The sequence below is a fragment of the Drosophila suzukii genome, chromosome 3 (genome assembly GCF_043229965.1).
Source record: "Drosophila suzukii chromosome 3, CBGP_Dsuzu_IsoJpt1.0, whole genome shotgun sequence".
Lineage (NCBI taxonomy): Eukaryota > Metazoa > Arthropoda > Insecta > Diptera > Drosophilidae > Drosophila > Drosophila suzukii.
Window position 1 is genome coordinate 34,634,599 of NC_092082.1, and position 16,336 is coordinate 34,650,934.

At 41.7% G+C, this 16,336-nt stretch overlaps 1 protein-coding gene and 1 long non-coding RNA gene across 6 annotated transcripts in view; both read left to right on the forward strand.

Annotated features, from left to right (window-relative positions):
* Window positions 1–16,336, forward strand: part of RpL15 (ribosomal protein L15) — a 330,472-nt gene that overhangs the window by 249,468 nt on the left and 64,668 nt on the right. The gene's annotated exons all lie outside the window — the stretch shown is intronic.
* Window positions 1,418–16,041, forward strand: LOC139353075 (uncharacterized). Its single transcript, XR_011604209.1, has 3 exons — window positions 1,418–3,049; window positions 3,115–3,289; window positions 3,356–16,041. It is a non-coding gene; the product is annotated as an uncharacterized lncRNA (long non-coding RNA).

Sequence of the window (16,336 nt, forward strand, 5' to 3'; positions counted from 1 at the left end):
GTCCTTCTCTTTGTTAATGATCCTGCTTGGGGTCGTCCTTCCATTTTGGTTTTTTGATTTTTACTTGGGGTCTTCCTTCTTTTTCAATGTTTGTTTTTGGCGACGGAATGCTCCTCAGCCTGTTTACTTTAAATAGTTTTTTTTTCATTATGGTTTCAATGATTTTTTGTTAATTTTTTTTTATAAATATTTTTGAATTTAATTGAATTTATTGTTACGATCACTATATCGTAATTTTAGATTTAAGGGGGTTATTTCATTAGTTATTTTCCACCGTAGTTTTTTTAATCAACATTAACTTTTTTATTTTTTTGCCGAATGTATAGAGTTTAAGGGAATTATTGCATTTATTAATTTCCACCTTATGTTGATAAAAAATAACAAGCTTTATTATTTCTTCTTTCACTCTACTTATTAAACTTCTCGATTAGGATCCCAAAAACGGACTCCTCGCCTCTAGTTCAATGATCAATAATCAATCATCGGCTTAAGAGATTTATAATTGATAAAGAGAATGACTCAAGAGAGTTGGAAAATAGGAGGATGCGATTTGTCAATTAAATTTGAAGTCCATATTCGGCCGGAAATTGGTGTTTACATTAGCGGACCTTTGGGGATCTATTTGTTTACGTTAGCGGACTCAGGGCTCGCTTTGGGGGTCTTTGGGTCTCCGATGTTTACATTATCGGCTTGGATGTTTACAGCATCCGTTTGGTGCGGACTGCGTGAAACTGATCTGGGTGGGAATAATTTGGAGGCGTAGTTGACAGAAATAGCTGACCACGAACTTATCCCGGGTATGTCAGAGTTACTTGGAAATTGGATCTCAGCTCAAAGTTGTTTATAAATTGGTTAACAGCCCCTAAATTATGTGTCATATAACTTACGTATACAAAAACAACGGTCACCCACGCTACTTTGGCACGCCCCGCCGGTAAAAATATTATAAGCTTAAGTCTAGTTTTATTTACATATACATAGATGTCATTATACTGCCACTATGTTAGAAAAACTACAGTAAACAATAGTTTAAAAACAGATAAAAACTTAATTTTTTTGATTTCCGTCACACTTATATGCAACACGCCAAATTCAAGGGGTGGAGACGAATAACAAGTGCATTAGATAGCATTGTTGCATCCCTGACTTTCAACTTAGTGTTTCCTTGTTGATTTTTGTAGACTTGAATTTGTTATAAATTATTTTAATTAAGCCCACAACTAAATCTATAAAAAATTTTCCATATACTATATATACATATATACATATACGTATTTTAACATAGTACGCAAATAATCACTTATTTTTAAAATATAGATTCTGACATATATTTTAGATATTTTGTTTTTACATATATATTTTTTTACGTACTGTTTGCATTTAAATATATATATTTTTATATGCTTTTAAAGGCCGTTGTACGTTACACATTATTATTAATTTTAGTCATTATTATTTGGACAATTTAAGAGTTACAATCTGCTTATGCCAACCCCTGAATTTTTTCTATGGAAGTTATTGTGGAATCAAGCACCACATGCCTGAAGGTCCGACTGGGATGTCTTTTAAATTAAAAGTTGCCACCTTTTTGGCTTGTTAATCATCATCCACTTCACGAACTGCGGACCCAGCTTGCGTTTGATTTATTTATTATTTATTATTTATTATTATTGCCTTAATACTTCCTGCCACATCCAAGTAAATTCTACACCAGCCATGGCCGGCGGACAACGCAGCCGATTAGCCCCGAAACCAGGCAAGGACCAGCCCAAAACACCCATCAGCCTAGGGGCGGCTAACCAGCCAATCCAACCTGAGGGGCTGATCTTGTGGTAAGCACTAGGGCCAAGGAGTTAAAGAGGACCCCACCCAACCAAGCCGGACTTCTGGAACGAAAGAAGACATACAGCAACGTCTGACCACCAACCCCATACGAGAGGAGCAGGCGTCAGGGAGGATTACCAAAAAATCCAAGAAGATATAGCATGGGCAGTGGCGGTTATCCCAGACTTAGACATCGCTAAATCACTAAGCTAAGCAACAAGCGAGAGAGGGAAGGAGAGAGAAGCGAGAGGAACTAACGCGACAAGCGAGCACGAAGGCCAAAACAACCAACCGCGGCACATGGTCTAGATCCTTTGCGGAAGTTGTAAAGGATCGGAAGATCATTGGCGTTATCGACCAGAACGATGACGGCAGCAGGATCTCAAGAAACCAGTGGGGTCTGGTTAGATGGGCACTTGCGACACTGGCACTGGAATTGCTGGACTTAAACCCAGGTCCGCCACCCGATTGCACAGATGAGGGGTGGTACCAGGGCAATGTGAAGCCTTACGAGGCTGCCATATACAAGGTTGGCGAGGTCTACCCCGGGGCCAAGCTGGCAGTGTGCGAGGCTGCAGCCATCCCGTCTCGACCGAGAGCGAGGGTGTGGCTGCCGTCTGAACCCTCGGAGCCAGAGGGTATTCTGAGCCTCCTGACTAGGTTCAACCCGAAGCTTCCGACAGATGATTGGAAAGTGATTAAGGTGGAGAAAGCCGAGGGCGTCAGCATGAACGTGGTGATCCTCCTGAACCATGCTTGCCTGGAACCCCTCGCAGCGCAACAGAATCGGCTGAACTATGGGTTCAACAAGGTGCAGCTTCCCATCTAAGACACGGACAAGCTAGCGGCAGACAACCTGGTTGCCTGCGCATCATATGGACCCTCGAGTGACGACGAAATGGAACACGAGGAGGCCACCCATACAGGGTACGTGTCAATTGACTCAGAGCTCACCGAAAGCCTGAAGCAGCTGTGCACTTAGGGCACGACCCCCCCGGGGCGCACTGCTTTTCAGGACATAGCGGAGGAAGCGGAGGGTACCCAGCCCGATCACGGTCCTAAAGATGGTGCAGTTTCCTGCACCACAGCAAGGCAGCATCCGCTGCCCTCCTCATCCGCCTGGCAACGGGGAAAAAAGACGTAGTTCTCATTCAATAGACATATATTGTTGGTAAGAACTTCTGTGGCTTATCAACCCCCGTATACAAGCTATTTTACACCAAGGGTAAGGGTAAAACCAGAACCTGCATTCTTACCAAGACACACATTAACGCTTATCTTATTCCATAGTTCAGCAAAGGCGACCTCACCACTCATCAAACCAAACACACTCACTATGACGGGCCATTACCAAACGCCATAACACATCAACTCATACATGCACACTCATCTAAGGAACTAATCCTGGGAGGAGACGCTAACTCACACCACACGCAATGGGGAAGTACAAACACAAACGACAGGGGTGGGTAACTGATCAATCAAACCTTTTCACCTGCAACAAAAGTAATGACCCAACTTTCATCATTAGAAATAGGAGGGAAGTCTTACACATTACACAAATATCTGATCCCCTCCTTAACCAGCTCGAAGCGTGGAAGGTGGGGGTCGGACACTCGTTATCAGACACCGGTACAAAGAATTTACAATTACTCTGGACTGCCCTCCCGCCGATAACATTACTAATCTAAGACACCGGGGCTACTACAAAAAGAAGAAGAAAAACTTACATGCTCCACCGACGCACGTACTCAACGGTCAAGAGCTAGAAAACCTTGTTAATACTTTCACTGACATCTGCGGTGAGTCCATAAAATGGGCTTGCCCAAGCAGAACAGTCAAAGCAAATCACAAACCGCCATGGTGGAACACAGCCCTGGCGAACCTTAAAACAGAGTGCATAACTTGATTTAATAGAGCAAAATACAACAACAGCGAATCTTCCTGGAAATTATACCATTTCACTTTTTTTTTTTCACTTTGGACGTATATGCACTATGGTCAGTACAAACAAGTGGCCCTACGACACCAAGCAAAGCTTGTTACGCGCGGAGCCCATTACCGTTTTGGGCGAGTAAACATAATCGCGGACAAAGAAAAAGACAATGTAACAATAGACAATTAAAAATACAGGTCAATACGAATAGACAAAATACATCAAGTAAAACTAATTTGTTACTAGGGAGGATAGTATTATTGATTTAAAGATAGGAAGTGAGTCAGTAGTAGATATTAGATGATATAGTCTATTATAATCATTGCAAAGTACTCTAAAAGGTTCATGCATTGCGTAATTAGAGATACAGTGATTTAATACTAAAGGAATATAGTTTCTAGTGAATCTATTTGGCACATTAAAATGCAGGCGACCCAGTAACTCGGGACTCTCTACATCACCATGAATAAGATTTCTAATAAACGTAATACCAAGCATAGTTCTACGGTTAGCTAACGATGGTAAATTAATTGGAAGTAGTCTACAAGAGTAGGATGGTAGTATTAGGCTTGTATCCCAGTTAAGTCTCCGTAAGGCAAATATTAAGAAGTTTTTTTGCACAGACTCAATCCGGTCTATATGCACCCCATATTGGGGACTCCAAACAGGAGCGCAGTACTCAAGAATTGGTCGGACTAATGAAATAAACAAGGTCTTTGTGACATAGGGATCATCGAATTCCTTCGACCACCTTTTGATAAATGCAAGCACGCCCCTGGCTTTATTTACCATAGTAGTAATGTGATCGGAAAATTTAAGTCTAGGATCCATGTAGACTCCAAGGTCGCCAGCATGCGTTATCCTATCTAACGCACAACCACTCAAAGTATACGTTGAGTAGTGGGGGCTGACACGAAAAAAGGTCATTAGTTTACACTTAGAACCATTTAAATTCAATTCATTATCCATGCACCATGTTTGAAATGCATTTAGATCCGATTGTAAAGCTAAACTTTGTGCGGGGTCATTATATTGCAGGCACAACTTAACGTCATCTGCGTACATAAGAACCCGTGACTTCGTTAAGACTAATGGAAGGTCATTTATAAATAATGTAAACAGGAGCGGACCGAGATGACTTCCTTGTGGTACACCGGAAGTAACTCGGATTAGGGATGACAAAGAGTTTTTCAAAATGACCCTTTGAGTCCTATCATTCAAATAACTTAAAATCCACCTAAGAAGATCACCTGAAAACCCTAAAAAAGAAGTAAACTCCAAAAGGTTGGTTGTCGTTGACCTACGTTTTATAAATCCGTGTTGACAAGAGGAAATAAGGGACCTACAACTGTGTTGTAAATGAGGCGTAATAATGTTCTCAAAGAGCTTCGGTATAGCTGATAGCTTTGAAATACCTCTGTAATTACATGCGTTCAATTTACTCCCTTTTTTATGAAGCGGGATAACAAACGATTCCTTCCATCTGTGTGGGAAATCGGATGTTTCTAAAGACAAAGTAAACAGTTTGTGCAATGGTCTACACAAAGTCTCAGCGCAATACCTAAGCACACATCCAGGGACTCCGTCAGGACCCGGAGAGTAGACTGGTTTGACCCTTTGCAATTCTAAAAGAAGTGAGCTTTTACTTATAACAGGACAACAAATAAAGTTTGATTTAGGAATGACATATGGGTAAGACTGATCTGGAGGACTTGATGTTGAATAGGTGGTTTGAAAAAACTGTGCAAAAAGATCGGCTATAGCTTGATCAGTGCTAGCAGCCGAATTTTCAAATTTAAGTGATGATGGGTAACTAGAAGATTTACGCTTTGTGTTAACAAAATTATAAAACTGTTTTGGATCCAGGGTAAACTGGGTCTTGCAACGAGCTAAATAGTTTTTATAACACTGGGCGTTAAGCACGGTGAAATCAGACCGAGCACTTAAGTATCGGGAAAAGGCAGCTTGTGAACCTGAAGCTCTAAACTTTTTGTAGAGTCTAGACTTTACATTTTTAAGTCGTGCCAGCTCTTTGTTAAACCACGGAGGTTGGTTTGAAATTTTAGGATAATACGTAGGAACGCATGTATCAAAAACTTCGTTTAATATGTTATAAAATATATTAACCGCTTCATTTATATTAGTACTTAAGTACAGATTGGACCAATCCGAGCAAGCTATAAGGCTATTGATGAGTGCAAAGTTCGCTTTACGAAAGCAGGGGATGCGTTTAGCTATTTTTTCAGATACTTCATACACTTTTGTACCCGTGTCAATAGTCAGCTCTAGCGTTGGGTGATAAGGGTCTTCTGGTAAAGTAATTGCAGAGGTTCTAGCTATGCAGACACAATCTGGACTGGAAACAAAGCATAGATCCAGTAATCGTCCTAAGAAATTTAATACATGATTTACTTGAGACAATGAAATATCAAGCAAACCGTCAAGAAAATCATGCTGCGTTGAAGGTAACAATATATTTGAGGTTTCGACGGTGGACCATGTCGCCCTAGGTATATTAAAGTCACCTAAAACTATTAACTGATCCCTATCTGATAGTTTACTTGAAATAAACTGGATAGCGGACAGATGATTCGCATATGTCGGGAATTCCGATGATGGCGGAATATATGAACATGTTATGTATATAGAAATACCCGGAAGGGATAGTTTTATACACAGAAATTCAATGTCATTTATTTCGTCGGACGTTATTACTTCAGACGTTAATTCTGAGTCAACTGCAATTAAAACTCCACCTCCACGTCGGGACGGACGATCAAGCCTGTAAGTTGTGTACTTACTTGGAAAAACTTCGGAACTTAGAACTTCCGGTTTTAACCAGGTTTCAGTAAAAACAATAACATGGGAAGACAAGGAAAAACTATCAGTATACAATTTGGTCAACTTACTTTGTAAACCTCTTGTATTCTGATAATAAAGCTGAAGAAAAGAATCTAGTTTTTTGAGATAGATGAGGATGTAGATGTGGATGGCTCTTTAAAGGGATTTCCAACTTCCTTTGAACGAATTTTCTTTTTTTTAGCTTCGTACTCTTTAACAAAAATGCCAATAGGCCAAAAATTGGCTGAGCACATAGTTGCAAAATGAGCACAGGGAACACCGATCTTAAAAGATGATACTTCCCTAGCATATGGAAAATTAAATCGTTCAACCTTTAGATCATCAATCTGAACTTTGTTACGGATATAGGCCGTAATGTCCAGCGATGAAAGGTCAGGATTTAGCCGAGAAACAAAAATTTGTTTCCGCTGCGGTACACAGGTGACTGTTTTAGGTACCACGCATGTGACAGGTTTTGGTACTACGGCATTTACGGCTGCACTACCAGTTTCATTCGGTACTCCGGACGTTAAGTCAACATGCGGCGTTGGAATTATTAAAGTATTGTTTATAGCAGATTTTTCGGGCGTCTCATGCGGCAAAATCTCGCGTCCTTTGCATTCGGAAACCGAATCTTTTTTAGCTTTCGATCTCAGTACCATTTGTGCGGCGGCTGATATCGACTGCTGTGCTGCAGACCCCGGATCGCCAGAGAGAGTTACACTAGCGGCTACCGTGGGTTGTCTATCGACCGCGATCTTTTTTCGCTTAGGAGAATCGGGCTCAGATAGCATACGGCTAGTGAGCTGCGACTCAAGCGCCACAAGCAGATCCGTATTTTTACGGCTGTTCCGGATTAATTCCGTAACAGTGCTTTTTGTAAGCCGCCTTATAGAGAGTGTCTGGGTTTCATAAGCAATGCATTCATCACAATAGTAGCGCAAGCCACTTCTCATGTCGATTGCATCGCGTACCAGTCCCGAATAGCCAAGGCATTTTGCATGAAAAATATTCTCACACGAATGGCACGGAATGCTCTGTTGTCCAGCCGAAATTAACGACTTGCATTTCTTTAAGTTGCAGACAGCCATTATCGCGATATTCCGAACCACAGTGCCAAGAGAATAAAGCTACGCAAGTAAAAGAGAGAGTTAGAGAGCGGGAGAGAATGAGCGGGAGTAAGTAAGCTGGGGGAGCGTAAGTTTTAGATGTTCCAAAAACAAAGTTATAAGCGGGAGTGCGGGAGAGCGGGTAACTACCGTTTAGACACTTACCGCTCCAAACAGCGTTTGGAAGAAAAGAAGAAGGAAATTAGAAAAAAACAATAACAACAAACACTGCACAGAGATTAGACGTGCAAACTAATTTTGTTAATTTAAACACAAAACAATCACTATGCACTCGCGAAGCGAACGGATGTTGTTAGGGACATAAAAAGTTATATAGACGTATGAAAATATAAATTAAACCTCGACGGGTCCTGACCGCATCAAGTGAGTTATCAACTCTTTTAGTGGGCTATCAAGTCTTTTAAGCCCTGACGAGCCCAACTACAACTGACTCTATACACATCCCTCCCTTGGCTGATAGTCATCTCCCACAGCTGCCTAGCACTAAGCACATACCATCCAGATGGATGGATGAAGTCCCAAAGGACTTCCGTCCGATAAGTCTCTTCTGCTTCTTGTTGAAGACCCTGGAAAAGCTAATAGACACCCTCATCAGGATAACTACCAACCAAAGCCTACTCTCCAATGTACAGCATGCGTGACGTAAAGACAGATCCTCTCCATAGTATCTTGTATAGAGAGGGGATCACGCAACAAGGAATACTCTCTGGCAGCTTTCCTAGACATAGAAGGCGCGTTCAACAGCGTCACCTCAGCGACTATCACTGGAGCTCTTACTGAACTGGGCATTGGGCGGCCTATAGTGGGACTCATACATACCATGCTTACCAGTAGGGTAGTGTACTTCACTATGGGATCAGCACAATCGACCAGGACTGTCAGTAGAGTAACCCCGCAGAGTGGTGTACCCTCCCCTCTTCTATGAGTCATACTAGTTAACAAACTCCTGTAACTTCTAGAGGAGGCGGGCACTAAGGTAGTAGCCTTCGCGGACGCCGTGGCTATCCTACTACAAGGATTCCCCAAACTCTCTGCAACCTGATGGAGTCAGCCCTATCCACTTTCTCTGCTTAACCAGAAAAGACCGAACTAGTTCTATTTCCCAAAAATATAAAATACCAAGTTCAACTCTCCCAAAACTACAAAAAACTCGCCTAACCCTCAACCCTAACTCAACTAGACAGACAATATCACAGACCGCACACGTATACGATCCATAGCACTCTTCTCATGCAAAAAACCTATAGGGAAAAAGTGGGGATTCTCCCCCGCAACAGTTCACTGGCATAGTCAGGCCAATTCTTCTGTACTGAAAATCGTTTGGTGGCTTTACCCAGAAAAGAATTGCAACCTTAAGATTCTGGACAAGATCCAAAGAAGCGCAGAGCTCTGCATCAGTGGGGAGCACCGCACCACCGCCACTGAAGCATTGAATACAATCCTCAACCTTGAAACTCAGGACCTGCTGAGCTGAGCACTGAGGCTCGACAGGCTCAACTGGTCGCTCTATTCTACTAACCAATCAGAAATCCACACATAACAGACTACGACCCACCCATAGTCAACTTCGAAGAAGAGTGCAAGGTTTTCATTCCTACCCCCTCAGACTGGGACAACCTCCCACACCAAATGGAAAACGCCGTCAATATACACACAAATGGCTTTAAGTTTTATCTTGCAAACATGTGGGGGAATATTCTCCCCTGAACTAGTTATAAAAGTCTCATTTCGCCTACCAGATCACTATAATGTTTCCTTGGCGGAAGTCATGTCGATCCAGGAAGTCATGTCCCTCCTAAACAAATAACTCAGTAACGCAAATCTCTGAACGAGATGGCCCCTCATATAAGAATCAACCTCATCTGGGTGCCTGGACACCGTAATATTGAGGGCAACTGCATAGCAGACAAGGTAGCAGGACCAGGGACAACCACCGATATTCTTCGGAATAAGGGCACGGTGGGTATGCCCACGGCTACCTGTAAGCTCCTCTTCAAGCAAAGATTGTTCACCCTCTCCAACAACCGATGGAACACAATCTCAACATGCCACACTTCCAGGCTCATTTGGCCAAATTATAACACGAGAAAAAACCAAAACTTTCCTACAATGCAACATTTCCTACAATATGACATATCCGCTCTAATTAATAACCTCACGCGCCATTGTCTTTTAGGGACTCACGCGCGTAGGCTGGGACTCAGCAACCACGTGTACTGTCGCAGCTGTAAGCAAGTACACGAAGAGGAGAACATTGAACACAATCCCAAACTGTTATATTTTTAAAAAAGACCTGATTCGAGAAACCCATTAACTGATGAGCTAGGGAAAAGGTTCTGAACAGAGATCACATGGTATCACAAAGGCCCAGTGTGGCCTAAGTGGTGGGATTAGTTTCTAATCCCCAACCATACCTACCTAACCTAACCCTAACGTATTACGCTTATTTTCACTAATTCGAGGCTCTTCATTGAAAATTTCATTTTTAATTTCTTAATATCTAGCTAATCGCTCGTGGTATAGTTTAAATCGACGACGACGTTCTTCTGTTTTTGGGACTTCGAAATTTTCATTTGAACGTTTTATATCATCACCCTTTATTGTGGAATCATTTGATGAAAACACCCCCTTAAGATTTCGGGAGCAACGTTTTCTTGCTGGCTGCTCCCAGCGGTTTTCCGACCGGTGATTAAGACAAGTTTTGAATTGCGGCTTGTATAAGATAAATGCCCGGCACCAATAACAAAAAACACGTCGATCTGCCAGACAATTTTCCCAGCTGTGGCCTTGTACATCACAGTTCCAATGCTATGGGTGTAACTTTGGAAGGCGATTCTGATTTGAAGCTGAGTTCCTTGGCATGAGATTCTTCCATCTGTACTAGCTTTCGAAGGTGACTGACTGAATGGATTGGCTGGTATAGTAACAGTTGGCGGCCTTCAGGTAGAAGATTGTTTTCGAGGATTTCTAATACCTCTATATCATCCATCTTAACTGAACTCTTGTCAAGTAGTGACACAACAGCGTCGTAAAAGAGGCCGAATGGCTCTCCGTGCTTTTGTTTTCTTGATCGAATACGTTCTTTGCTTACAAAATCTGACGTGAAGTCCAGGCATATAATTGTTTTATCGAGCCGATCGTGACACAACCTTTGACCACCTCTGCCGTGCACCATGCGATGACAGCCGACTTAAATCAGATCATATTAGCCACAGCCCTTGTAAACATTATAGTTAGCAATGGTCAAATACATATTGCTCGTGTTCTTTTGGATTCGGGGTCACAGGTGAACTTTATAACAGAGGAGCTATCCAAAATTCTAGACACAAATCTTCTTGGAATAGGTCAATCAAATGTATCAGCTCGCCATGTAGTTCAAGCAACTATACAGTCCCGAACACAGGCATTCCAATTAGGAGCTAAGCTTATTGTTCTGAAGTCAATATCATCGTCCCAACCAGAGAGGGAAGGTCAAGTGTTAGACTGGACAACATACAGTTAGCTGATCCACTACTCCACAAACCTCACAGAATTGAAATATTGCTTGGTGCTGACGCATTTTTCGTGTTGTTAAAGAAAGAGAAATTTAAGCAAGAATCTCATGGTCCAGATTTAAAAAACTCCGTATTTGGATGGATCGTATCAAGTAGGTGCAAGTCTTCAAAAACAAATTTCAAACAGATTACCTCAATGTTACACACCAGAGCAAATTATGTTCAAAAAGGAGTACATATTCTTAGGCCACTTGACGTTCATTCCTTCCATCCAGGAAGACAAGCTCTCAAGTGTCATTGAACGAGTTGCTCATGATCGGACCAACTATACAGTAGTGTCTATACGCTATATTACTAAGGTTTCGCCTTTGCAAATACTCTATTACAGCCGACATCGTTAAGATGTACATACAGGTGGAAATAACTAAATCCCATCGTAATATTCAACTAACAGTTTGAAGGCAGTATAAGGATGAAAAATTACAATTCTATCGTTTGAATACCGTTACATACGGCACGGCCTGCGCACCGTTCCTACCTATCCGCTGCCTCATGTATCTTAGTGACCCAGTTTCTGAGCCTCTAAGATCTTTAGATTTATCAACGAACTTCTAAGTTGATGACCTTTTGTCAGGCGCGGATACAATGGAAGAACTTTCGCCAATGCGAAACGAATTAGTTGAAACCTTAGACTCGGCCGGGCTTGTTCTCTCGAAGTGGGCAACCAATTGTGAGCTGCTGATAGATCTTAATCAGTCTACAGATGTATCTGCCGGGGAGCACGAAGACACAAACGCTCGTTTGGAACGCAAAACATGACGTCTTTAAGTTTTCTTTGCGAGAGATGTGTAAAAGCTATTCGCCAACAAAAAAAAACTACGCTGTCCCTTACTGCTCGCCTAAATGATCCTCTCGTTCTCATTTGTCCTGTTGTCACAAAAGACAAAATTCTCATAAAACAGACTTGGCTGCTTAAGTTAGAGTGGGATGATCCAATTCCTGACAGCCTTCAGCAGAAATAGTAGTCGATCACAATGGCGTTAGAAATGGAGATATGCAAGCAGCAAAGCGAGATTGAAATGCGCCACCTGCCCTTGATCTCCATATATGGTTATGTGGGCGGTAGAAAGATTTAAGCGTAATGGGCGTAAGAGTGGTCGTGGCAAAATTTATATATGTATAGTGGGACTCATACATACCATGCTTACCAGTAGGGTAGTGTACTTCACTATGGGATCAGCACAATCGACCAGGACTGTCAGTAGAGGAACCCCGCAGAGTGGTGTACCCTCCCCTCTTCTATGAGTTATACTAGTTAATAAACTCCTGTAACTAGAGGAGGCGGGCACTAAAGTAGTAGCCTTCGCGGACGCCATGGCTATCCTACTACAAGGATTCCCCAAACTCTCTGCAACATGATGGAGTCAGCCCTATCCACTTTCTCTGCTTATCCAGAAAAGACCGAACTAGTTCTATTTCCCAAACATATAAAATACCAAGTTCAACTCTCACAAAACTACAAAAAACTCGCCTAACCCTCAACCCTAACTCAACTAGACCGACAATATCACAGACCGCACACGTATACGATCCATAGCACTCTTCTCATGCAAAAAACCTATAGGGAAAAAGTGGGGTTTCTCCCCCGCAACAGTTCACTGCCATAGTCAGGCCAATTCTTCTGTACTGAAAATCTTTTGGTGGCTTTCCCCAGAAAAGAATTGCAACCTTAAGATTCTGGACAAGATCCAAAGAAGCGCAGAGCTCTGCATCAGTGGGGCGCACCGCACCACCGCCACTGAAGCATTGAATACAATCCTCAACCTTGAAACTCTAGACCTGCTGAGCTGAGCACTGAGGCTCCGTGAAGCAGCGGCCCGGACGACAGGCTCAACTGGTCGCTCTATTCTACTAACCAATCAGAAATCCACACATAGCAGACTACGTCCCACCCATAGTCAACTTTGAAAAAGAGTACAAGGTTTTCATTCCTACCCGCTCAGACTGGGACAGCCTCCCACACCAAATGGAAAACTCCGTCAATATACACATAGATGGCATTCGGAATTCGGTCTCTGTTGTACACGGACGCGTTTTATATTTGCTCCCACATTTATTCGCCTAGTGTCTAAATTACCGATCTGATATATTCCCAAAGTTTCATTTTCAACTCGGTTGAGGCCGCCGTTTGCATGCAATTTAGTTATTTGTGTTAAAACCATTATCTTTATTATTATATTGGATAATAGTTAAAGACGCGGGTGCTTTGTGCATTGTTGTTGTTTCTTATTTATATTGTTGTTTTGGCGCTCTCTCACACCGTTCGCTCTGCTACATTCTCCCAACTTCAGTCACCGGCTCTCATTTTCGAGTTAACGGGTCTTTGCTGAATTGGTCTTACCGCTCTCTTTTCTTATCTTTCCTCTGCGTTTTGCAAAGCCACACAGCTGTTTGTTGGCACTCATCTAAAGCTTCCTACTTTTTCTACATTCTACATTTAACTGACCTCAACTTGTAAACAATGTCTGCCTGTTGTTGGTTGCCAATTTGTTGGTAAAATCACTTCTCGGCAGCCAATTGTTAGTTGCTGTTTATGTGAGAACATTGCACATTCAAAATGTGCAGACTTTGGGCATAGTGCTGCCCAAATTGCTGATCGCACTAGATCTAATGCTAACCTGGACTGGGCGTGCCCTACATGCCTACATATCAAAATCGATATAAGAGCATTTATGAGGCAAACGGAACTGGAGTTCCAGGCATTACGTGCTGGATTTACGGACTTATTAAGTCGATTTAAAGTTTGCGACTCCAACTTTAAAGGTCGGATTCTTCTAAGTCAATCTTCATTAAATATAAATCGTAGTCCTACACTGCCTAATGTCTCTTTACACGTTCCAGATCTCTCGACCAACCTCTCTCTTCCCAGCCCCACTGCAGGCTATGTGTCGTGCGACGAGGATGATCCCAATGGGATCGAGTCATCAACGAATGACCCCACGGGGCAATCGCTGCCAGATTCGGGGACTGTAGTTTCGCCTGAGTCATTAAGGCCTACTAACCGTTCACCGGCTGTTGCCACTTCCGGGGCTCTGCCGCACCTTTTACTGCCTATAGCTAATACCCTTGCACCTCCTCCTGTCCCACTTACTAGCATGATCCCTAGGAAAAACACGCATAGCCCTGCTCTCTCTTCTCCGGTACCACTCACTGTCATGGTACCTAGGAAATCTATTTTTGTGTCTAGGTTGAATGCAGCAATAACAGTAAATGACGTTATGCATCATATTGTCACAAACCTCTCCCTTCCCAATCAAAATGGTATTGACATCACCAAATTTAATTTTAAACAGATAAGAGATTACTCTTCATTTAAAATACTTGTTCCGGATGGGCTGTTCTCTAAACTTCTTTGCCCCAATTTTTGGCCTGCTGATATAATTGTCCATGAGTATATAAAAAAAAAAACAATAGCTCCCTTTCCATGACTTCTTTGTCGGTAAAAATTCGGATATAAATTCAAAAAACTAAATTTCCTAATTCACTATCAGAATATTCGGGGGCTTCTTAGTAAACTCTCTACGCTTTATATAAATAGTTCAATTTTTGAGGCCAATGTCATTGTACTCACTGAGACCTGGCTTAACCCATCCGTACACGATAGTGAGGTTTTGTCTAATAACTTTTTTGTTTATCGGAAGGATCGTCAGACCCGTCGAGGAAGCGGCGTTCTTATTGGAGTCAAATCCAATTTAACTTCTGAGTTTGTTGATATTTCTGAATCATCAGGTATTGAATTTATTTCCGTAAAATTATCTTTCCCAAGAAGAAACATTTTTTAACCAGCTCGTATATATCTCCTGGCTCTGAATTTAACGTGTATCTATTGCACCTGTCCGCCATACATTCTATCTCCTTGTTGCTTACTGAAACTGACCAACTTATTGTGCTTGGTGACTTTAATCTTCCCAATATCTCTTGGTTGGAGAGTAAGGACTCATTGGCAATGATTCCTAGGATGCAAAATGATTTTATTGATGGTCTGGTTGAACTATCTTTGCAGCAAGTTAACAGGATTCCCAATCATATTGGTCGTCTTCTTGACTTAATCTTTGTTTTTGAGAGTAGCGATGCTGAAGTCAGTCGTATTTCGCCACTATCTTTACCTGAAGATTGTGATCATCCTACCCTTCAGCTCTGTATTAGTGGATTTTTTAATAATCCTAGGACTGCAATAAATGTACAGCCTAGTTTGTGTTTTAAGAGGACTGATTATGGCAGACTAGTGGAATCTTTATCGACAGTAAGCTGGTCCTTTCTAGTTGACCTTCCTGTTGATGATGCAGTTAGGTACTTTTATGAGATCCTTTACCGTCTATTTGAAGAACATGTCCCTCTTTCCTCCATGAAGAATTGTTACAGCTCTCCATGGTTTAACCGTCAACTTTCTTATCTGAAGAATAAAAAAACAAGACTATTTAAACGGTTCAAAATATCCGGCTTACAGACAGACTTCACCAAATATAGCGCAGCTAAGGTGGAATTTGTCCAGTACAATACTGATTGTTACAAAAATTACCTGTCTCGTTGTAAGCGGGATTTCAAAAGTAATCATAAGCATTTTTTTTCTTTCGTCAATTCTTAACGAAAATCTAGGTGCTGCCCTCCCTCTTTCTTTCTCAATAACAAGGTAGCATCTGATGATAATGATATTTGCAACTTATTCGCAGACTATTTTCAATCCACTTATACGAAATGCAATAATGTCATTATCAAAGATTATCCATACCCGCTACCTCATTTGAACTCTATCTTCAAACCAGTGATTGATGTATCTGATGTTCTTCAAAGTCTTAATACTCTTAATCTCTTATTTTCACCGGGTCCTGATAGAATACCAAGTTGTATACTTAGGAATTGTTCGTCTTATCTTGCTCTTCCCTTAACATTGATATTTAATCTGTCCCTTGGTCAATGTAGATTTCCATCCATATGGAAGGAATCCTTTATTATCCCATTGTTTAAAAAAGGGAACAAGTCCGATATCTCAAACTATCGCGGTATTGCTAAACTCAGTTCTATTCCTAATCTTTTTGAAAAAATTATTACCT